Below are 9,644 nucleotides of genomic sequence, written 5' to 3' on the forward strand. Positions count from 1 at the left end.
CTGGGTAGTAATACTTATACCAGACAAAATTGACTTTAAAACAAAGGCTATAATGAGAGACAAAGAAGGACCCAGTAATCCTACTTATGGGTACTTATCCAAACAAACCCAAAACACTCCTTTGAAGGGACATAATGAATCCCTATGTTTACTGCAGCATTATTTACAATAGTCAAGATATGGAGGCGACCTAGGTGTCCAACACTGGATGAATGAATTTAGAAGAGGTGGTACACATATACAATGGAACATTACTCAGCCATAAAAAAGAATGACATCTTCCCACCCGCAACAACATGGATGGACCTAGAGAGTATTGTGCTGAGTGGAGTCAGTCAGATAAAGACAAATGCCATATGATTTCACACATATGTGAAATCAAAAAAACATAGTAAACAAACAAAACGAACAAACTCATAGATGCAGAGAACATTCTGATAGTTACTAGATGGGATGGGTTTTGGGGGAATGGGTGAAAAATGGGAAGGAATTAAGAAGTACAGATTGGCAGTTACAAACAGTCACAGGGATGTAAAGTACAGCATGAGGAATATAATCAATAATATTGTAAAAATAATGTATGGTATTGGATGGGTATTGGATTTATTGAGGTGATCACTTCATACGCTATATAAATGTCTTATCACTATATTGTACACCTGAAACTAATAATATTGTATCTGAACTGTAATTGAAAAATAAAAAATTATTTTTAAAAGCAAATAAAGATACATTTTGCATTTTAAAAAAAGCTCCCCCTTAACTGGAACACTTTGAGGAATTGAACATAGTGGTCAGAAAAAATAAAATTTTATTTGACAACTTCTCCAAAAAAAAAGTTTATGAGATAATCCAGAAAATGGTCCTGTGATCTTTATCTACTTAGAGAGTGAGTCCATTCCTTCTGGAGACAAATGAGAAGTATTTATAGATGAAAAGGCAAACCTGGGGCTTATCTCAAAAGAATCAGGGTGGAGAGTAAATGAACGGACCGGAGGGGAAACAACATTGGCTGGAGTGCTGAAAACTGCTGAAGCTGTGTGACAAGGTCTCTGCAGGTGTGTTATACTGTTTTATTTTTCATGTTTGACATTTTCCTTAAAAGGAAAAATATTGCTATATAAAATTTACGAAGCCATCTCCTACTTCTAAGCATTGCCAATATTGCACCATCTCCCATATGGCCTGTATGTCAAACCCGGGGCCAAGTTTTCTGAATGCCAACGGCGACGGTTCGCACTCAAGGACCCCTAACAGGCTTGATCCTTCACACGCAGGATCGCCAAGAAACATCACCACAGCCTCAGGAGTTGGGTTTTATGATCAGCTCCACTGTACAGGTACGGAAACTGAGGCTCGGAGCGGCAAGGGAAGCTGCCTCAAGTCACACAACCAAAAAGTGGCAGAGCTGGGATCCAAACCCAGGTCCAATGCCACACAATGCTCTGCCTCCCACACAAGCCTGACAGGTGTGTCAGAAGCTCAGTGGGGTATTTTGCAATAAATGAACCAATCTTTTAAGGAACCTCACAGAGTGATGGCACCTAATAAACATTCGAAATGGGTCTCAAATCAGCTGCACGCCACAGTAAGAACAAATCTGAAAAACACACTTGAAAAGGTAGGACGCCAAGAAGGACACACTGTGTGATTCTGGTAATAGGAGGTCCAAAACTAGGTAAAACTAACCAAGGGTGATAGAAGTCAAACGTCATGACCGGAAGGGTAGGGCATGAGGGGGCTTGTGGGCTGATGTTCTGTTTCTTAATCTGAATGCCAGCTGCATGGCTATGTTCCCTCTGTGAAAATTCATCCAGCTGCACATCCACAGGTATGTGCCCTTTTTCTGGAAATACAGTACACATCCATGAAAAATTTTGATATTCTTTCTCTTTTCCTTTTTATCTTTACGTACAGTAAAATACACTGAACATAATAAAATTTACCACTTTAACCATTTAATTGTTCAGTTCAGCGGTGTTAAGTATATTTATATTACTGTTCAATCGATGAAAAGTTTTTCAATGTAGCTGATGACACTCAAAAGGGCCGGGAGAAGTGTTTTATTTGTTCCCAGCAGTGTGACAACTAAGCGGGCTCTTTCTAATTGCAATGTTGGTGAGTTGTCTTAAAAGTAAAAAAAAAAAAAAACAACAACAACAGCGAAAAAATACAATCGGAAAATTAAAAGGACACAAGAACCCCCATTGCTGGGAACCCTGTCTAATCTAGGATTCGAAAAACACAAACAAGATCAAATGCAAAGAATCGGTGCCTGTCCAAAAAAGGAGAGAGAGAAGCTGACTTGCTTCCCACGGCTCTGATGCCTCTGACAGTTACAATGTGTGACATCTGCTTTGGTCAAAGGAGGGAAGAAAAGGGAAGAGGAGTGTGGCTTCACCCTAGAACGGTGTTTCCCAGTCTGTTCCTTGGAACCCTAATCTCTTGAAATATTTGGGGAGGTGGTGGGGAGAGCTTCGGGGGAGGCTGAAACACTTCAAAACAACAACAAAAAGTTCTGTGGTCAAATCCACTTGAAAAGTGCTCCATATTCCCTCCCCTCACTGAGAGGCAGAAAACTTATCAGGACACCCAAGATCCTGGTGAGTCCTGAAATCTGAAAGCCATTTCACTCCTTTGAACCCTGGACCCCCCAGTACAACTCAGCCACAGACCTCTTTGCCACCAAATACTGACAATCCCAGAGATGTGCTCTGGAGAAAATTCAGTGAGCCTGACAAACTAACAGTGTTAATATTAGTAATCATAGCTGCTAAACCTTATTGAGTGCCAGCAATTATCTGATTTAATCCCCTCAAAAACTCCATGAGAGGCACCATTACCTCTGGTTTGCACATGAGGAAATGAAGGCACAGAGAGGTTGTGTAACTTGCTCGTCATAGCACAGCTAGTTAGGGTGGACACTAAATCAAGATACAGTTTCAAAGTGATCTTTTCTGTATTGTCCATCTTCTAGGGAACAGGCAGAGAACTTGAAGACCAAAGGAAACACAGCCACACACAGGACACATTCTGCATCAGACTTGGCATCTTGAAGGCTCCGGATAATTTGGTTTTATCGTTACAAGGACTTGCCTCAGCATGTATCCAGAACTCTGAGTTTTCCAAATTTGGTGGGGTGGACAATCAGGCAGAGAATGTCAGGTAAGGCATTAGGTGAGGCCTAATGGGGAAGGAAAAGCAGCTTGCAAAATTGCAGCAGAGATCAGAGATCACCTAGTCCCATGATAGAACTTTCCCTGTGCTGGAGAGAAGCAAAATTTAGTCCGCCCTGCTGTGGTCCTTAATTTTGAGCAGGGTTTCTCGACCTCAGCACTACTGATATTGGGGCTAAACAATTCTGTTTCTGTCCTATGCACTGTGGAACGTTCAGCAGCATCTCTGGCCTCTGCCCACTCAATGCTAGTAGCATCCCCTCCCAAGCCATGACAACCAAAAATGTCTCCATACACTGCCAGATGTCCCCTGGGGTGCCAAACTGTCCCCAGTGAGAACCACTGCTTTAGAGGAAAAAGATGACCTCTCTTGGGAAAGGCAGTTAAAGCTCAGGACAGTCACTAGTCAGCACCAACCTGGAATGCCAAATGAGCAAGGTCATAGCAGAACAGACAAGAGACAGCCAGCCGCCCACATGGCCAGACCTCAAGGGACAACCCTCAGTCCTCGTTTCTTCCTCCCCAAGCCCTCCTTCTCCTCCATGTCTCCCTCCATGTCCTGTGTCAGCTCCTAGGGCTAAAAGGACACTTCCAGGTGATTACACAGGACTGATGGATATAAGTACAGTTCATGATCAAGGGCTGCTCTCAAATGTTTTGATGAAAGCAAAGGACTCTGTCACTATTGGCATTTGCAATGTTTGACACAGCTGAGTGTGTCAGCCCTATACACAGTCTTGGCTTCCTTGCCAACAACAAATGGCTTAACTCTCTGAGCACAAACAAGTTGTTTGTTAGCCTCTATAAAACCGCAAGGTTTCAAGTCACAGCTCTCCTCCCAACTCGCTGCGTGACTCTGGGCAAGTCACTCTCCCTCTCTGGGTCTTGCAATTTTCATTTGGGATGGGTGGTGCAGAGGCGGTGGTGGGCTGGCCCAGCTCTAACAGTTTATGGTATATGTGATTCCAGATCAAAGAGCTGAAATTGGACCAACTGAGAATGTTCAGCTGCATTAGTTTGTTTTAGCATCAGTTTTATTTTCTTCAGAGCAGCTCAGGAGTAAAAAGCCCTTCCCTTCCACTTCTACATTAATGAAAAATGAGTAAAATACCCCAGAGCCCAAAGAATATAGGATCTGTATAACATCAGGCCTGCTCGACAGCTTCCCTCAGGATTTTACTGCCAAGCCGCTGGTTCAAGATTTTGGACACAGACCCCTAAAGCCCTCGAGGTCAGGTGAGCAATAGAGACCCCCAGACCAGAGGTGGCTGGGCAGAGCCCTCTCAACCTGTCCAAGGTGGCAGCTTGACTCCATTTTGTGTCACCTAGCAGGCCTTGTAGAGCCAGATTTTCAACGCACCTGGAAGACTGAAGTTCGAAATCCTCACCCCTAAAGTTAAATCATTGCACATTGTAAATGCCAGACAGGCAAAATGAAAGCCTCTGGGCCTGACCTAGCACACAACCCACCAGCTGGAAGGGCCTCTGCAGAGGAGAAGCTGTGCCAGGCCTGGCCCAGGTGTGGGAGCAGGTATGCAGAGGGAAGCAGAAGAGGGACTGGGCTCCACGAGGCAGCTGGGACTCTAAATCTGTTAATAACAACCACTATAGTTACCGCGACCCTTGATTCATGGGCTATCAGACCAGGCAATTTATTACACACACCATCTCACCATGTCTCATAAATAGGCAATATTTATTATTCCTATAATACTACCAAGGTCCTGAAAAGTAAACTAAAGGCATTTGCTAGTAAAAGTTGGAGCCAGGATTTGAACCCAGATCTGTCTAAGACCCGACCTCCTCTCAGCAGAAAACCTTTTCCTTGCTCCACGGCCTGGTCCCCTTGGCATGGTCCCAAGGAAGCCTGACCTCATCTAACAGAAAAAAGGTGAGCAATAAACCTGCCACGTGACTGTTGCCTCAGGATATCTGTCTAACTCACTTGAATCCTAACTGTTTTTAAAGTAATTCCATAAGGAAGTTTTTTTAATTAATAAAGCTAACTTACTTTTCCTTCCTACCAAGAGCACTGGGTTAGCAAGAGGTACGGTAGCTCCTATGGAGGTTTCTTTGGGGACAGACAGAACTGGTCATTTCAGGCCCGAGAAGCCTCATTGTATTTTGTATCTTACAACTCTGACATGGCACAGCTTAAAAGTCAACGCACAGTCTCATGTGAGACCATTAGAAGTTTAAATTTAGTGTCTGCAGAAGACCATTTAGCAATGTCTATCCATTTTAAATGCACCTGCTCGTTAACTTAGCAAATGCATTGCTAGGAATTTATCCTACAGATAAATCATGCAATTTGACAAAATAGATACCCAGGATGTTCCTTGGAACCCTGTTGATAAGAAATGGTGGACTAAAGCTGGTATGTTTCCATAAGAGGTTGTGTCAGGAAGATGCTATGCTTCCATATAATAACAGTATTATGCAGCTGATAAAAAGAAAAAAAAAAACCTAAAACGTGCCAATATAGAAAATGTTGACGATATGGAATTAAGTGTGTGTGGGGAGGGGAACTTAATTTACAGAATGCCAATATTTGTGTAGAAAAGGAAGATTTGGCATAGAAAAGTTTTAGAAAGATGCACAAGGAAACATGAACCATGATGACATCTAGAGATGGGGAGGAGGGAAGAGGGGGGAAAGGGGAAGAGGATCAGAGAGAAAAGCACTCTACCTGGAGACTGGGGGATGGCTACAATGACCCTGGTGGTCTCAGACACTGGCCCCTTCCGAGCGTCTGTGTCTTGGCAGCATGCTCACCAGTGGAAGGGAGACTGTTCAAGCCTGCATGAGTGAGCAGGTGGCGAGTCCTCCCCAGGCCCTGAATCACTGACCTAAGTCGGAGGTAGCCAGCTTCCATCTGCAGTTACAACGGGCAGCACTGGCTGCTCCCTGGCTCATTTAATTCCCTACAAAAGTTCCTTCAGATTCCTGCTTGGCGTTCTCCCAACTCAGTCTTTCCTCCACCGTGTGGCCATGGTTAAATGTGTTTAAAAGTCAGGAGGAGAGGGAGGAGACCCCCTGAGAACAGCAAAACCACGGTGAAAGCCAGACAGGCTTCTCCTACTCACAGGTGGAAGCTTTTAAAGGATGCCAACATGACCCTAAATGAGCCACCGATAGGCCAGTATAACTAGAATTTCTAATGTTCCTGACACAAGTGAGGAAGTGTAGCTATATTAAAGCAGAAGATTCTAATCACCACCTTTAGTTCAAATAAGAATTGAGTTTATGAAAAGAGATAACACACACACAAAAAACCATTAGGGACAAATTTCTTCTTTATGGAAAGACCACACAATAGGCTTCCTGGTTCCACTGAGTACCAGCTGAACCACATTGAGCAAGACCTGGACGTGTATGTTATAAATAACCATCCACTGGAGGTGACCAGGGCCAGAGACTGTGCCCAGCCCTTCATACACATTATCCCATTCGACCTTCCCTTAAGCTCTGGGGTTAGAAAGCATTAGCTTTGTAGAATTCGGTCTTCCTTATTGGCTAGTCGAGTTCTCTTAAGTCACTCAGACTCGGCATTTGTAAACCGGGGCGCATAATAACAGCATCTACTCCAAAGGGTTATTGTGAAGGCAGTAACATGATGCTCGTAAAGGACTTAGCACGTCATCTGGCAAAAGTGCTCGACTAACATTAGCTATTCTCATCGGCTCCATTTTACAGATGGGAAAACTGAGGTTTGGGAAGACCAGTGTGGATGGTGTCTAAATTTGCTTGTGACAGTCTAGGATTCCCACGGATTTAAAATTGGACTTGCTTTTCAAGAAAAAAATCTAACGTGTATCTGATGTGAGAATTACACGGTTGTGCTGAAAGCATAAAATCCACCTGCTTGGACCCATCATACTGACGAAAGGAGACACCTCCTCCTGCCAAAAAAAATAAAATAAAACTTCCAAATAAGAGAGGAGCGAGGAAAAGTAATCCCCCTTTCCTCCAAATGCTTTCTGTTCCAGGCTCTTCCATTCGGTCCTGAAGAAAAAGGACAAGGGCAGAGAAATCCCCAGAGTTCCCACCAACAAAGCTGCAACACAAGGCTCATTTGCCACGGGCTGGGGACGGCCTCATGGAGAATGCTACCATAAATGGGCATGTTTGCCTCAATCTCAGCCCTCCCAGGGAAAAGTAAGGATAACAAGTACCTTGTACGGAATAATACGTCTATTTCAGACACGAAAATTTAAAAACACACGGTGTTTACGAGGTGAGCCCCAGAAGCTTCTTCATGAAGGCCCAGCTAGTTCAAGTTTCAGACTCTTGGGATGACAGCCCACCTAAGGTCATCGGACCAGCTGAATACCAAACAGTGCCTTTTATTTTAATTTTTCGAAAGGTCAGTTTATGTTTTCTTCAAAGAGAAGATGATAAACACGTGCCTTCCTGGAAGCATTTGGTCCCACCAGAAACTTGACTCTAACAGTTTTTGTTTGTGGTAAAGAAAAAAGACGGGGGTCAAGGTAGTTGCAATAACTAAATGCGATACATTAAGTCAAACACTGCTACAGTGCCTGGCACGTAAGTGCTCCATCAGCGGCAGCAGCCTCAGAGGGGAAGCAGCAAGGCAACAGTGCTTTTCCTCAGGGATATTCAATATCCTACTTTACATACTGCCATCTCATGACTTCTAGTTCAGGATCTTCAAGTTCCTTCTGTCTAAAAATTCTAAAATCCTAGACTGCGCCAAACAGAGCAAAACTATACAAAGCAATTTACTAACAGCCTTCCCTTTGCCAAACCCAGTTTGCAATGTAATCTATCAGTTGTTAATACTGTAACTAATTGCTCCCTGTCTCTGGTTTCTAAATATTTTACTTCTTGAGCTTTGAAGGGTGCCTTTCCTCAAGCAGCTAAATCTCCACCAGCTCTCTGTGCAGGAGGAAAACTTATAACAGGCAGTAGCCACACTCACTTCGCACTGGCTGGTCTGCAGGAAATCCCAGTGCAATCCTATATAGTGCACCTGCAGGCCATAGAGGCAAATGGGGACTCTGGCCTTTGTGTGGGTGTCAAATTTGAGGCCCCTGGGGTCCACCTGAATGAGATTTTTTAAAAATTGGAGGGAAGGGGCCTGGAAGAAAACTGGGCTATAATAAAGGACATGGAGCACAACCAGCCTCATCGCTCCAGGGTTATCAACACGCACATCCTCTGGACTGACGAAAAACACGTCCCTCTCTGCGGACCATGTGCCTGTGTGTTTTTAACTTATCGCAGAACTAAACAATACTTCCAGATCCACGTGGAATGACACCTGGCCTGCCTATGTGGTAGGAAATGACTTTTCAGTGACTTCAGCTGCACTCTTTTTGTGCCTAGAATAAAAGTTAGAAGCCTGGCTGTCAAAGCTAGACCTGAGATTTGTAAGGAAGCACATCTCCCGGATTTGCCTCGTAACAAGAATCACCGGGGACTCCTTTTTTATTTAATTTTTTTACAGTTTTTCTGGAGATTCTAGTGTAACTGGAGCTGGGCCCAGGCGTTGTTATCTTTCAGAAGTACCCTCAAGGTGGTACTTATTGGCTACCTTGCGAGCTCCTGGTTTGGGAAAAATCTGGGATGATGGGGCAGAGAGCAATAAAAACTGTGAACCCCCACCCTGTCACCATAGTCCTTATGAGAACCGCAACAGGTCCACCTCGCCGCTCCCCAGCCCCTGTAGGACCTCTAACCCTCCCACACACACCCAATTCCCCTTCCCCTCCCGAGGACCACACTACTTACAGATCAATTGAGGGGATAACGGAGGAGGAACTGGATGGAGAAGTCAGATCTGGCACACCTCCCAGGCAGTGGCGTCCAAATCTCCGGGTTCTCCTGGGACGCCTCTCTTTATAGACCGGGAGCTGCCGGTGGGTGGGGAGGGGGAGGCGGCCCGGGAGGGCGGAGTACGGGAGGGTCCCGGGCTGCTCCCGGCGCAGCGCCCCCTGCAGGGCGGGAGAAGCGGGGCTTTTGTGCAGGCCCTTAGGCGCACGTGCGCTGCTGGCGCTCCAAGGGCGCACCTGCGGCGGAGGCGTGGCGACGGAGGCTCCCGGCAAGGGCGTGCCCCGCAGGAGCGCTGTCACACCCCCCGCTCCCGTCCCCCGACTCCGAGACTCCGGATCCCTAGAGAAAGGAGTCGAGCGGCCAGCGTCTATTGGGGATGCTTCAAAATTACAGCCGCACGGGCTTTAACCGCTTCCTCCCCGCGCCCCCCGCCACCAGGGGGAACGGTGCGGGGTCGAGTGAAGCCCTGCCGCCTCACTCTCCATGTTATTTGCCTCCTGCAGTCTGGGAAGGGGGCCGGCTGCGCTGCATAAATGGTGGAAAGGGGGATTTTTTTGAACTTTGCAAAGTGCAAAGCTGGGGCCTCCGACTGCTGGGAATTGTGCGGGAAGGGGAAGTTTTCACTTTTCCCAACTTGCCATCTCCACCTCCATCCACAAGCAAAAAAAAAAA

General features: G+C 45.6%; 1 protein-coding gene across 1 annotated transcript in view; it reads right to left on the reverse strand.

The window, feature by feature from the left end:
* MYH11 (myosin heavy chain 11) overlaps window positions 1-9,644 on the reverse strand; it is a 116,344-nt gene that overhangs the window by 101,311 nt on the left and 5,389 nt on the right. The window contains exon 3 of the mRNA XM_006910906.3: window positions 8,931-9,133. The gene's annotated coding sequence lies outside the window, so the exon portion shown is untranslated. The remainder of the gene's footprint in view (window positions 1-8,930; window positions 9,134-9,644) is intronic.

This window comes from Pteropus alecto, unplaced genomic scaffold (assembly GCF_000325575.1).
Source record: "Pteropus alecto unplaced genomic scaffold, ASM32557v1 scaffold34, whole genome shotgun sequence".
NCBI classification, from domain to species: domain Eukaryota; kingdom Metazoa; phylum Chordata; class Mammalia; order Chiroptera; family Pteropodidae; genus Pteropus; species Pteropus alecto.